This window comes from Triticum dicoccoides, chromosome 1A (assembly GCF_002162155.2).
Source record: "Triticum dicoccoides isolate Atlit2015 ecotype Zavitan chromosome 1A, WEW_v2.0, whole genome shotgun sequence".
NCBI lineage: Eukaryota > Viridiplantae > Streptophyta > Magnoliopsida > Poales > Poaceae > Triticum > Triticum dicoccoides.
The window spans coordinates 493,203,365-493,217,956 of NC_041380.1; positions in this window are offsets into that span (position 1 = coordinate 493,203,365).

Below are 14,592 nucleotides of genomic sequence, written 5' to 3' on the forward strand. Positions count from 1 at the left end.
ATGATCGAGTGATACGTCCATTTTGCGTCAAGCTTTTATATCGATATTTATTGCATTATGGGTTGTTATTACACATTATGTCACAATACTTATGCCCATTCTCTCTTATTTTACAAGGTTTACATAAAGAGGGAGAATGCCGGCAGCTGGGATTCTGGGCTGGAAAAGGAGCAAATATTAGAGACCTATTCTGCACAGCTCCAAAAGTCTTGAAACTTCACGGAAGACGTTTTCAGAATATATATAAAAAATACTGAGTGCAAGAAGTTCACTAGGGGGTCCACACCCTTCCCACGAGGGTGGGGGCGTGCCCTACCCCCTGGGCGCGCCCCCTACCTCGTGGGCCCCCTGGTGGCCCTCCGATGGCCATCTTCTTCTATATGGAGTCTTTCGATGAGGAAAAAGAGCATAAGCCATCTCCTCGGATGAAACTCCGCCGCCACGAGGCGGAACCTTGGCGGATCCAATCTAGGGCTCCGGCAGAGCTGTTCTGCCGGGGAAACTTCCCTCCGGGAGGGGGAAATCATCGCCATCGTCATCACCAACGCTCCTCTCATCGGGAGAGGGCAATCTCCATCAACATCTTCACCAGCACCGTCTCCTCTCAAAACCCTAGTTCATCTCTTGTATCCAATTCTTGTCTCCAAGTCCGGGATTGGCACTAGTAGGTTGCTAGTAGTGTTAATTACTCATTGTAGTTGATGCTAGTTGGTTTATTTGGTGGAAGATCATATGTTCAGATCCTATATGCATATTAATACCCCTCTGATTATGAACATGAATATGCTTTGTAAGTAGTTACGTTTGTTCCTGAGGACATGGAAGAAGTCTTGCTATTAGTAGTCATGTGAATTTAGTATTCGTTCGATATTTTGATGAGATGTATGTTGTCTCTCCTCTAGTGATGTTATGTGAACGTCGAATACATAACACTTCACCATTATTTGGGCCTAGAGGAAGGCATTGGGAAGTAATAAGTACATGATGAGTTGCTAGAGTGACAGAAGCTTAAACCCTAGTTTATGCATTGCTTCATAAGGGGCTGATTTGGATCCATATGTTTCATGCTATGGTTAGGTTTACCTTAATACTTTTGTTGTAGTTGCGGATGCTTGCAATAGAGGTTAATCATAAGTGGGATGCTTGTCCAAGTAAGGATAGTACCTAAGCACCGGTCCACCCACATACCAAATTATCAAAGTACCGAACATGAATCATATGAACATGATGAAAACTAGCTTGACGATATTCCGATGTGTCCTCGGAAGCGCTTTTCTCTATATAAGAGTTTGTCCAGTCTTGTCCTTTGCTACAAAAAGGATTGGGCCACCTTGCTGCACTTTATTTACTTTTGTTACTTGTCGCTCGTTACAAATTATCCTATCACAAAACTATCTGTTACCACTTATTTTAGTACTTGCAGAGAATACCTTGCTGGAAACCGCTTATCATTTCCTTCTGCTCCTTGTTGGGTTCGACACTCTTACTTATCGAAAGGACTACGATAGATCCCCTATACCTATGGGTCATCATCGAGCTCTTGTATTCGAGCCCTCGAGGCCCATGGCTTGTAATATGATGCTTGTATGACTTATTTTATTTGTAGAGTTGTGTTGTGATATCTTCCCGTGAGTCCTTGATCTTGATCGTACACGTTTGCATGTATGATTAGTGTACGGTCAAATCTGGGGCGTCACATGTTGGTATCAGAGCCAGGTTTCGATCCTGGGACCTATGGGTTATGGGCCCATGTCGCCATTTGGGTGGTATTAGGATCCTTACTCTGGGACTCTGAACTCTCCTCTACTTGGATTAAAGGAATTTACAAACTCTAACATTAGGATCCCATGACCTCATTCACCCCAAAGTTGGATAAACCCTAGTTATTCCTTGGAGTAGTATTTTGAACTATACCCACACTGTCAATTGACTCCTTTGAAACATCTTTGTTTTCAGATGGAACCCACGAGACAGGTCGTGCACCACACAACGGCCATTGGTGCCTCAGGATCACCTACTGTGTTGGTTGAGATGATGACCTATCTGGGTTATCGCTGGCACCCTGAGTACACCGTCTACAAGGAGTACCAGGACTTTAACCAGGAGCAGTACCGTGCCATCGTCCACCTCTACTCTCTGGAGTATGACTCCACTACTGTGTTGCACACTGCTCATGGTGTTGGAGTGACTATCGACATGACAGTCCATGACGCTGCTTATGCTGCTCTAACACGTCTTCGTGGAGATTATCGGGAGTTGGACACCTCCCCTTTCAGGCACATTGCTATCGCATCCGATGTTGGTGTGGAGGGATACAACATCGCTGCCTACTCCACTGTCACCCGAGAACCCTTATACCATCAGAACCTGGTTCTGCATGCTGATGGGCTAGATAGAGCTAACCGAGCTCTTCGCCACGAGTTGTACACCACCCGTCAGCACCTATACCGTGATCTGACGCTGTTGCACCCCCTTGTCCGATCTGGTGACCTGTCGCGTTCTGTGATCTACCCAGCCAGGATCGTGATGCCCCAGGGTGTCGGCTGGCCAGATGTGGGAGGCTACTCTCCCGAACTTGGTCCTCTTCTGCCACCTGCGCGTCGGGTTCTGCACCAGAGTATCCGTGGACCCCAGGCTACTGACATGGAGGACTTCCCGGTGCGTCACTACCAGCTGTCAGGCTACACCTACCTCCACAGTTCCTCCTAGGACTGATGTAGGCTTGCTTGTTAGTGTTAGATGCATTCACTGCGAGCCCGCGTGCCGCCTATGTTATCTTTAGTCTATGTACTGAACTCTGTGTACCGAACTCTATGCATGATCCCTTTTGTAAGATATGCCAACTACTATGTAGTATCTATCGTGTTCCTTTCATTATGCATGTTTCATCATGAATGATTCTTGTCCTTGCAAATTTCTCAATGCTGAACTACCCCTATTATATATTAGCGGAATGGTTAGACCAGGTGGTCGTGGTCGTGGTGGCCATGCCCCACCACCGCCTGAGTACATGGCTGGTATGATCCAACAGTTCGAGCTGAACCGCCAGTTCATGGAAAATATGATGGCTCAGTTTCCTCGCCCCAAGATGAACCAGTAGCCAGCCCAAGTGACTATGCAGGATTTCATGCGCCTCAACCCAACTATGTACCGCAGCTCAACTCAGCCTCTGGATGTGGATGACTGGCTCTGTGACATCACCTATGAGATGGAGTCTACTGATGTAGCCCCTGCCAGCTATGTCACCTTTGTTTCCTTCTTCCTGAAAGGACCCGCTGCTCAATGGTGGGACAACCACAGGCGTACACTGCCGGTTGGAACAGTCATCACCTGGCCAGATTTCAAAGCTGCTTTCCGTGCCCGCTTCATTCCTCAGGGAGTCATGGACCGGAAGAAGCGTGAGTTCCGCAACCTCACCCAGGGCAACAAAACTGTGGAAGCTTATCAGCGGGAGTTTCTGGATTTATCTCAATATGCTGAAGAAGACATTGCAACTGATGCACGCAGAGAGGAGAAGTTCCGTGATGGCCTTCAAGCTGACATCAAGCTCGCACTTCTAGTGCATGACTTTGCTGATTTTTCCACCTTGGTGAACAAGACCATCAATGTTGAAACTGGTATGTAGGAACACCAGAGCTCTCACAGGAGCAACCGTGACACGGGCTCATCTTCGGGCCGGTCCTCGCAGAAGCGTAGGATATGGATTCTGTCGGTGTCAAAACCGGCGGATCTCGGGTAGGGGGTCCCGAACTGTGCGTCTAAGGCGGATGGTAACAGGAGGCAGGGGACACAATGTTTTACCCAGGTTCGGGCCCTCTTGATGGAGGTAAAACCCTACGCCCTGCTTGATTAATATTGATGATATGGGTAGTACAAGAGTAGATCTACCACGAGATCAGAGAGGCTAAACCCTAGAAGCTAGCCTATGGTATGATTGTATGTTGTCCTACGGACTAAAAACCCTCAGGTTTATATAGACACCAAAGTGGGCTAGGGTTACACAAGGTCAGTTACAAAGGAGGAGATATACATATCCATATTGCCTAGCTTGCCTTCCATGCCAAGTAGAGTCCCATCCGGACACGAGACGAAGTCTTCAATCTTGTATCTTCATAGTCCAACAGTCCGGCCAAAGGATATAATCTGGCTATCCGGATACCCCCTAATCCAGGACTCCCTCAGTAGCCCCCGAACCAGGCTTCAATGACGATGAGTCCGACACGCAGTGTTGTCTTCGGCATTGCAAGGCGGGTTCTTCTCCAATTTTCAAGTGTGCGTAAGCAGTGTTCGGCTCCATAAATGTTGAACCTCTTGGCTTCTATGCCCAATAAGGGCTTTCTCCCACACGTCAAATGAATACGAGGTGCCAGGGCGTTTTTACATTCGCCCCCCTAGCCAGATAAATAAATTGTCTATTAAAGGGATGGGGATTCTTAGATCCGATCCATATCATCCTCCCCCAGCGAGAATTCATCAGAGCGTGCTTCGGAAAGATCCATTCCAGCATGGCCGACCTCCGCAGCTCCTCCTCCCGCCCCCGTAGCCCTTAGCCCGGTGATTGGGAGAGGTGTTCAGTCCCGCACAGCCGATTAGTCGAGCAACAGACTAAGGGATTTCTCCCCCCGGCGTATATGGTGCCCGTTCGAGCTGGGCTCGCCACCTACAATGGCAGGGCGCAAGCGGAGAGCCTTCCTTGTCCCTCCATGGGAGAACGGGTCTGCCTTGTTCCTTATTTACTAAGGGGACTCGGATTTCCAATTCACTCGTTCCTCCGTGGGCTCCTGGAGTTCTACGGCCTCCAATTACACAATCTCACCCCTTCCTCCATTCTACATATCGCCGGCTATGTTGCTCTCTGCGAGTTGTTCCTGGGCCGCGAGGCTCACTTCGAGCTGTGGAAAAGGCTATTCTGCCTTGTCCCTCGGACACAGAGGGAATCACTTTATCAAGTGGGCGAAGCCGAAATATGGCACATCGCCGACACCCGATACCTGTCCGGTACCCCGAAGAAGCCGTCCGAAGACTGGCCTTCGGAATGGTTTTATATGGAGGATGTCCCCCTTCCGGACCCTGTTCGGCAGGGTCTACCTGAGTTCAACAATGCTCCTCTGAAGAAGTGCCAAAGTTGGCGCCCACGGAGCCCCCAGGCGGAAGACAACGGAGAAGTCCTCTATCTGATGAACCGGATCAAAGCACTGGCTCAATCAGGATTGACAATAATTGAAGTTATGTCGATTTGTGTAATGAGGGGAGTGCAGCCACTTCAATATCGTGGGCACCCCTTGTGGTGTTATAACGGGGTGGATGACACCACCCGCTGCAGGCGTAAGGGTCCAGACAATGCTGCCGCTCTAGCGAAGATTCTGTCCGAACTATTCAAGGGCGAGGAGGAGGAGTTCACCCGCATCAAACCACGGGATGGATTCTCCATGTACAATCCTCCAAGCTGGGTAAGTCATATCTCGCTGCTCCCATTTTTCCCGCATTCATTGTCGTAAGTATTTACCTTACCACTTTGTGACAGGAACTGCGAAAGGCTATAAAGGAGGTCAGCAGCCCTTCTCCACAACCAGAGGACCCTGACCGGGACCTCGACTCCGGACTCGAAGAAGATTCGGTCATATCCATGGAGCTGATAGACCGACAGTTCTATCAGTTAAGCTGCGATGATGCCATGGTGGCCATTACGGCCGACTATCCCGGACTGCTCCCTGCATCGCACGTAAAAAACCAAAAAATCCCAACTCCAAAACTAGGATCCCCTTTTAGACACTTCACCCACCATATACACATGTCATTTTACAGGGAAGGCATTCGGGACGCCCTGCCGTGCCCATGGCAACATGCCAACAGGAGGCACCGAGGTCGGGCAGGCCAAAAAGGAAGGCGGTCAGGACGGAGACGCCAGCGCAAAGGTATAACAAACCCCGCTCCATGGTTGTCGTCTCTCTTGAAATATTATGACGCCCGCATTTCTTTAACAGAAAAAACGCTCGCCAGAATATGTCCGGCAATGTTACTAATCATGCTTCCACCAGCCGGGCGCCAGGACCGGACATAGGCAGAAGCCGATATGGGGCAGGCGCCGGATAATTCCTCTACGGAGGATGCGGATAGGTTATCCGCTACTAACTCAGAAGTGGAAAGCGCCATGAACCATAGGCGCCGTCGGGCCGTACTCCGGGACGCTTGTTTCTCACCAGAGGCATTTGATGCCTTCAATTCCGGAGAGGCGTACCTCCGTGCTGCTCAAGATGGCCTAGCCAGAGCCATGGATCAATATGTAAAGCATGTACGGGTAAGTGAATCTGACGATTCATATGTATCAGTAGCCCCTGAGACTTGAAACAGTTAGCAGAACTGACTTAAGGATCATCTTATTTGTGCAGGTTCTTACAGAGAAGAATAATAGGCTAACACAGGAGCTAGAGGAATGCAAGACCCAATTGCGGGCTGCTGTGGCCGCCTTGCAGGAACCGAAAAAGTCACCTGCTGGTAACATTTATTTTGAAGAGTAATGGTTACCATATAATGTGCGGCATGGCTGCAGATCTAACAACATATGTTGCAGATGAATCCGGAGAAAATCCGGAGGACCAACATGTTATGCGACAGCTAGAGGCTGGAAAACCCATGCCGACTGAGGTTAGGCGAGAGAAAAACAATCTCCAAGATGCCAATATTAAGCTGAGCGTGGAACTAAAAGATGTTTGGGGCCAACTTGCCGACTCCGAGAAGGAGAATAAGCGGCTTCGGCGCGGCATTTTCAGTAAGTGCTTGAACGAATCCTTTTAAAGGAATTCGACGAAGAAGCTGACTAACAGTGTTATGCCTGTAGGTATGCTAATGGGTCGTCCCGCGGAGGAAATGCTCGGGTCTGCGGGTGATCTTCTATCCGAGCTGTCACATCTGCACGAACAAGTTCGGCAGGTGATGCAAGGTGTTGCCCAGGCCTTGTGGCCATCTTTCTCCCTGCCCGAGGGTGTTGTAGAGCTTACGGAGAAGCTCAAGGGAGCACGGTGGTGCCTCCGATTATGGAAGATATCGGCCTGCCGACAGGGTGCCAGAGAGGCCTGGGCCATGGTGAAGACTCGGTATACCAAGGCAGACCCAAATCACATGGCCAAGGTCGGACCTATGGGGCCCGACGGAAAAGAGATCCCCGTTAGCTTAGTTTATGGGCAAGTAGAATTAGCCGCAAAGTATTCCCAACAGGATTGTAAGCTAGACCGCCTATTGGATGGTATAGAGGAGGAGTTTAGTCAGTCTGCATGACTATGTAATTACAGTGACATGTATAATGCCTTCTAGCCGGATTGTAGATCATTTGTCGTTGCGGACCTTTTCGCTTCAACCTCCGGGCCCAATAGTCCGGAGTGAATCTGAATACCCGCTCAGTTATATAAGAACCGGGGTATGCGTGCAGACTAGGTGTAGGGCTCATTAGTGCTTTATCAGACAAGTGCCCAACTAGTTATGTTATATTATATGGGTAGTAAGAAACATCTTCCAGGGAGAATAGTTCCGTTAAGGGTTCCTTTCCCTGGGTAAGCATGCCCTAAAGTGCATGTCCGGACTCCGGTAAGAAACGCAGAAAAAGCATCTGGGGGCAGATATGGACAATTAATAAAAATCATCTTTTGTTCACCGACCGAATATTCCCTTAAGAACGCTAGATTTCGGCTTGACCCAGTCTGAGGTACACATCCGAATGACCCGGCAGTAACAATTGCAGAGGTGCTCCCCGTATGCCCTAGCCGAATTAACGGGAACGTAGGGCATAAATACAAGAGCCAGTCAACCCAGCTTGGCCAAAACTTAAGTCATATCGATGCATATAATGGTGAAAAAAGGTACATGCGGAAGTATAACACATGTGTTGGGCGTGAGGCCCAGGTAAATAATTTAAGCTTCTGTGAAAGAAGACCCCAGGTATGGAGAGTGCGGCTAGCGCATCTGTAATGTACAAGTGAGGCACAAGGTGACCCTTGAAGGCCTAGAGAAGTAATAAGAGAAAGAAAGAAAGGGAAACAAGACAGATGATGTATATGTAGAAAATGGACAAAGGGAGGGGACTAACATAGAGTCCGGTGCTAGGCGTAGAATCTTCGGAGCCTGGCCGCGTTCCATGGGTTTGGCTCGAGTCGACTAGTCGATGCATCCCGCACTCGGTATGCTCCACTGGTCAGAACTTGGTCAATAATGAAGGGACCTTCCCATTTGGGCTCGAGCTTGTTCTTTTTCTTATCCGGCAGGCGTAGAACTAGTTCGCCAACATTATAAGTTTTGGCCTGTACTTCTCTGCTTTGGTATCTGTGAGCCTGTTGCTGATAAAATGCGGAACGGGCTTTGGCTACGTCGCGCTCCTCCTCCAAGGTGTCCAGACTGTCCTGCCGATCGAGCTCGGCTTCTCTTTCTTCGTACATGCGCACTCGAGGTGAGTCATGAATTATGTCACAGGACAAGACTGCCTCTGTGTCGTACACCATAAAAACGGTGTATATCTGGTACTATGATTCGGCGTGGTCTGCAGCCCCCAGAGTACGGAGTCGAGCTCCTCTACCCAGTGTGTGTCAGACTCCATTAAGGAACGCACTAATCTGGGTTTAATGCCACTCATTATAAGACTGTTTGCTCGTTCAACTTGACCGTTGGTTTGTGGGTGATAGACTGAAGCATAATCGAGCTTGATGCCCATATTGTTGCACCAGAGTTTTACCTCGTTGGCCGTGAAGTTCATGCTGTTATCAGTGATGATGCTATGGGGGACGTCGTAACGGTGCACAACCCCGGATATGAAATCTATCACCGGTCCGGATTCGGCTGTTTTAACCGGTTTGGCCTCTATCCATTTGGTGAATTTATCCACCATGACCAATAAGTATTTTTTCTTGTGGGTTCCCCCTTTAAGGGGTCCAACCATGTCAAGCCCCCAGACTGCAAAGGGCCATGTAATGGGGATTGTTTGGAGGGCGGTGGGTGGTATGTGGCTTTGGTTTGCAAAGAGCTAGCAACCGGCGCAATGTTGGACCAAGTCCTATGCATCTGCCCGGGCCGTTGGCCAATAGAATCATGTATGGAAGGCATTGCTTACAAGAGCCCGGGCTGCGGCGTGATGACCGCCGAGTCCGGTGTGAATTTCTGCCAAAAGATTCCGCCCTTCCTCTTCGGAGATGCACCTTTGAAGGACTCCGGTAGTGCTTTTCTTGTACAATTCTCCCTCATGGACCCTGTAGGCCTTTGATCGCCGCACTATGCAGCGTGCCTCATTTTGGTCCTCCGGAAGTTCCTGCCTAGTTAGGTAGGCTAGGAATGGTTCTGTCCACGGGGCAACAATGGCCATTATTTCGTGGGCTGAAGGTGTTATTTCGGTGATGGAGCCTCCGATTGTGTCAGAGAGTTCGGTATCGAGTATTTTGGCCGGGTCCGGACTGTTGTTACCGGTGTCCCCTTCCCATGCTACGAATGGCTTGAAGAGCCTTTCTAGAAATATGTTGGGGGGGGGACTGTGTCGCGTTTTGCGCTGATGCGGGCAAGGATATCCGCCGCCTGATTGTTTTCCCGAGCCACATGATGAAATTCGAGTCCCTCGAACCGAGATAACATTTTTAGGACGGCATTTCGATAGGCCGCCATTTTCAGATCCTTGGCATCGAAATCTCCGTTTATTTGGGATATTGCGAGGTTTGAATCCCCACGCACCTCCAGGCGTTGAATGCCCATGGAGACTGCCATCCGAAGACCATGCAACAGAGCTTCATATTCGGCTGCATTGTTGGAATTTGTATACAATATTTGCAGTATGTACCAAAAGGTATCTCCGGTTGGGGACGTCAGGACGACGCCAGCCCCTAGACTGGCCAGCATTTTAGAACTGTCGAAGTGCATGATCCAATTGGAGTATGCGCCGTACTCTTTAGGGAGTTCGGCCTCCGTCCATTCGGCGACAAAGTCGGCCAGTACTTGCGATTTAATAGCTCGGAGAGGTTTGTATGTTATGTCCAATGGGAGGAGCTCAATGGCCCATTTGGCAATCCGGCCTGTAGCGTCGCGGTTGTTGATAATATCATTAAGTGGCACTTCCGAGGCTACTGTAATCGAACACTTTTGAAAGTAGTGTCGCAGTTTCCGCGATGCCATGAATACCGCATATGCTATTTTTTGGTAATGCGGGTACCGTGATTTGCAAGGAGTGAGGACAGTGGATACATAGTATACCGGCTTTTGAAGAGGGAATTTGTGTCCGTCCGCTTCCCGTTCGACAACGAGCACCGCGCTTACAACTTGATGAGTTGCCGTAATGTACAACATCATTGGTTTGCCGATGTTTGGTGCGGCCAGGATCGGGTTGGTTGCCAGAATGGCCTTCTTCCAATCCGGCTGTGGCCGCGTCCGTCCACTCAAAGTGTTCGGTGCGCCAAAGGAGGCGATAAAGGGGTAAAGCCTTTTCTCCCGAGCGGGAGATAAAGCGGCTTAGAGCCGCCACGCATCCAGTTAGCTTATGGATTTGTTTGAGGTCTGTTGGGGTAGCCAACTGTGACAACGCTCGGATTTTGGCTGGATTAGCTTCGATACCTCTACTGGAGACAATAAATCCCAGGAGCTTTCCGGCTAGTACGCCTAAAACACATTTTTCAGGATTGAGCTTGATGTCATATGTTCGGAGGTTGTCGAATGTGAGCCTCAAGTCGTCTATGAAAGAGTCGACGTGTTTGGTTTTGACGACCACATCGTCTACTTATGCCTCTACTGTTTTGCCAATTTGTTTCTCTAGGCATGTCTGAATCATGCGCTGATATGTTGTGCCAGCATTTTTGAGCCCAAAAAGCATTGTGTTGAAACAGAAGGGGTCGTTTCGTGTGATGAATGCCATTGCGGCTTGGTCGGACTCCGCCATCTTGATTTGGTGGTAACCGGAGTATGCGTCGAGGAAACACAATGACTCGTGTCCTATGGTAGCATCAATGATTTGATCGATGCGTGGCAGGGGGAAGGGATCCTTTGGGCAAGCTTTATTGAGGTCTTTGAAATCAACGCAAAGGCGCCAGGATTTGTCCTTCTTTGGTACCATCACTAGGTTTGCTCGCCAGTCCAGATGTTTTATTTCTCTGATGAATCTGGCCTCCAATAGCTTGGCTAGTTCTTCTCCCATGGCATGTCTCTTAGGTTCATAGAAACGCTGAAGAGCTTGCTTGACCGGCTTGAATCCCTTTAGTATATTGAGGCTATGCTCGGCCAGCCTGCGTGGGATTCCTGGCATGTCTGAAGGATGCGAGGCGAATATGTCCCAATTCCCGCGCAGGAACTCTCGTAGTGCGGCGTCCACTGCGGGGTTTAACTATGCCCCGATGGAGGCTGTTTTGGTAGGGTCCGTTGGGTGGATTTGGAATTTGACTATTTCATCCGCTGGTTTAAAGGAGGTGGACTTGGATCTCTTGTCGAGTATCACATCGTCCCTGTCCACTGTGGAGTGTAGCGTGGTTAACTCCTCGGCCGAGAGGGCTTCGGATAATGCCTTGAGGGCTAATGCCGCTGCTTTGTTTTCGGCACGGAGTGCTGTGTCCGGATCACTGGCGAGAGTGATGATTCCGTTGGGTCCGGGCATTTTAAGCTTCATGTACCCATAATGGGGTACGGCTTGGAAGATTGTGAACGCCTCCCGTCCTAAAAGAGCGTGATAGCCACTGCTAAAGGGGGCCACTTGGAATGTAATTTCTTCGGACCTATAATTGTCCGTCGTGCCGAATACCACATCTAGTGTGATTTTCCCAGCACAGCGTGCTTCCCGACTGGGGATAATTCCTCTAAAGGTTGTGCTACTTTGCTCGATGTGGTTCCAGTCTATTTCCATCTTTTGAAGGGTTTCCTCATAGATGAGGTTTAGTCCGCTGCCGGCGTCCATGAGTACTTTGGTGAGTCGAAAGCCGTCCACGATTGGACTAAGGACTAGTGCGGCTGGTGCTCGGGCTGTTCGGAATTTGGGTTCATCACCGGCATTGAAGGTAATAGCCGTGTCACTCCATGGATTTGTTGCTGCTACATGGCAGATTTCGGCCATGCTGCAGAGTGTTCGCTTGCGCCTGTTATTTGACGCAAAGGTCTGAACACTGTTAACACCGTATTGTTATCCACTGGATGGTGCTCTGTGGTATGTGGGATAAGAAGATCCTCACCACTTTTGGCCACCTGCCGGAGTATCCAACATGCTCTAAGGCTGTGCGTTGGTATCATATCCGTCGTGCTATGAATTTTGCAAGGTCCATTGAGCCATCCCTCCAGTACAGTTCCTTGCCCCGTAGAGGGTTTTTGCTTTTTGGTAGTTAACCCGGGTGTATTGTGATAATGCACCCTTTTATTTCGGACTGGGTTTGTGTTCAAGTCCAGGTTATCCCAAAAGTTTGTTTCGGTTTTCCAGGCACTTTCCATCGCTCAGTACTTTCGTACTATGGACGCCAAGTCAGCTAAGCGTGTTATCTCACGGCGATTTATGGCGTTAACGATTCCCTTGTCCGTGCACTTATTGCGGAAAAATAAGATTGCGTCTTCCTCGCGACAGTCCTTAACCTTGTTCATCGCAAGGTGGAATCTAGCCCAGTAATGATGTACTGTTTCCTGGGGCTCTTGCCTGATATGGGAAAGGTCGCTTGTGTTTGGGTGGGTGGGTGGAATTGAATCCAAACCCCTACCCGATCTGGGATCCAGGGGCCGAGGAGTTTCCAATTTTGGAAGTTCCAGTTCCGGGATGTTACCTGCTAATCCTGGTCTGCTGCCTGACTCTAAGTTCAGGGATTGGAAGTTGTCCTCCTGCGAATGGGCGTCCGGATCGGAGAGCTCGGGAATCCGGACATATTTGGTCCTCAGGATAGAGGAAAGGTCGCCGCATTGTTCCTCCACCACTGCAATATGATGGGTGACCGATGGAGAATTAATCTCCCTTTGATCGGGTTTAAGCCCAATCTGATCATAGTCCGTAGTGACTCCCAAAGCGGCGATGCGATCCAAGAGCTCGTTTAAGGAGGAGAGCTCCATTGGATCCATCTGTTCGGCGAGTGCCGATTTGACGTGGAGGCTGTTTTTGATGACCCAAGAATTCATCGTCGGCGCGGCGGCCGAACAGGCAGTCATAATGAACCCGCCTAGCCGGAGAGTTTGGCCGATAGCCAAAGCTCCCCCAACAGTAGTACCATCTTTAAAGACGAGGCGAGACATCCTTCCTTCTGGCGACAGCACAGAGGAACTCTCAATGAAAGCACCAATGTCGGTGTCAAAACCGGCGGATCTCTGGTAGGGGTCCCGAACTGTGCGTCTAAGGCGGATGGTAACATGAGGCGGGGGACACAATGTTTTACCCAGGTTCGGGCCCTCTTGATGGAGGTAAAACCCTACGTCCTGCTTGATTAATATTGATGATATGGGTAGTACAAGAGTAGATCTACCACGAGATCAGAGAGGCTAAACCCTAGAAGCTAGCCTATGGTATGATTGTATGTTGTCCTACGGACTAAAAACCCTCCGGTTTATATAGACACCGAAGGGGGCTAGGGTTACACAAGGTCAGTTACAAAGGAGGAGATATACATATCCGTATTGTCTAGCTTGCCTTCCACGCCAAGTAGAGTCCCATCCGGACACGAGACGAAGTCTTCAATCTTGTATCTTCATAGTCCAACAGTCCGGCCAAAGGATATAATCCGGCTGTCCGGATACCCCCTAATCCAGGACTCCCTCAGATTCCCAATAGCATGTACCAGCCAACTGCACCTGCTCCAAGGTAGTCCTATGCTGCACCACGTCTGCCTCCCCCACCAACTAGGCAGCCAAGACTTCCAACTCCACCACCCCGAGCTCCTATTCCCACTCCCAATAATGGTCTGTGCTTCAGGTGTGGTCAACCAGGACACCGTGCTAGGGAATGCAACCAGAACCAGAATCAACTGGCCCTTCCCGTAGCTGGTCATGGAAGCAACCAGCCCCGCAACAACAATGCCAAGTCTTATGGTCGTGTTCATGCCAACCACGTTGATCTCACTGAAGTTCTGGACCAGCCTGCTACTATGATGGGTACACTCCTCGTAAATTCTATACCAGCATCCGTTTTATTTGATAGAGGAGCATCGCATTCATTCATATCAGCTGAGTTTGCATTCAAGCATGGCATTAAATATGAAGAGATGAACACTGCGATAGTGGTACACACTCCTACGGGCCAATGTCAAACCTCTATGGTTAGTCACAACGTACCCGTTGAAATTGAAGGACTGGAATTCCTTGCCTCTCCCATCATACTGAAGTCCTGTTGCATTGACCTCATTCTGGGAATGGATTGGTTGAAAGCGCATACTGCTTCTATAGTTTGCGCCACTATGACCGTCCATCTACTACACCCTTCTGATGAAATAATTACTTACCAAGATCATCTAGTTCAGCATGCCGAGGCACGGCTTTATGCCTTGAATGCATTGAATGCTGCACCACTCGAGGGCATTGAAAACATTCCCGTCGTTCGCGAATTCCAAGACGTCTTTCCTAAAGAACTTCCAGGGATTCCCCCTGCTAGAGCTGTCGAATTCATCATCGACTTGAAACCAGGCA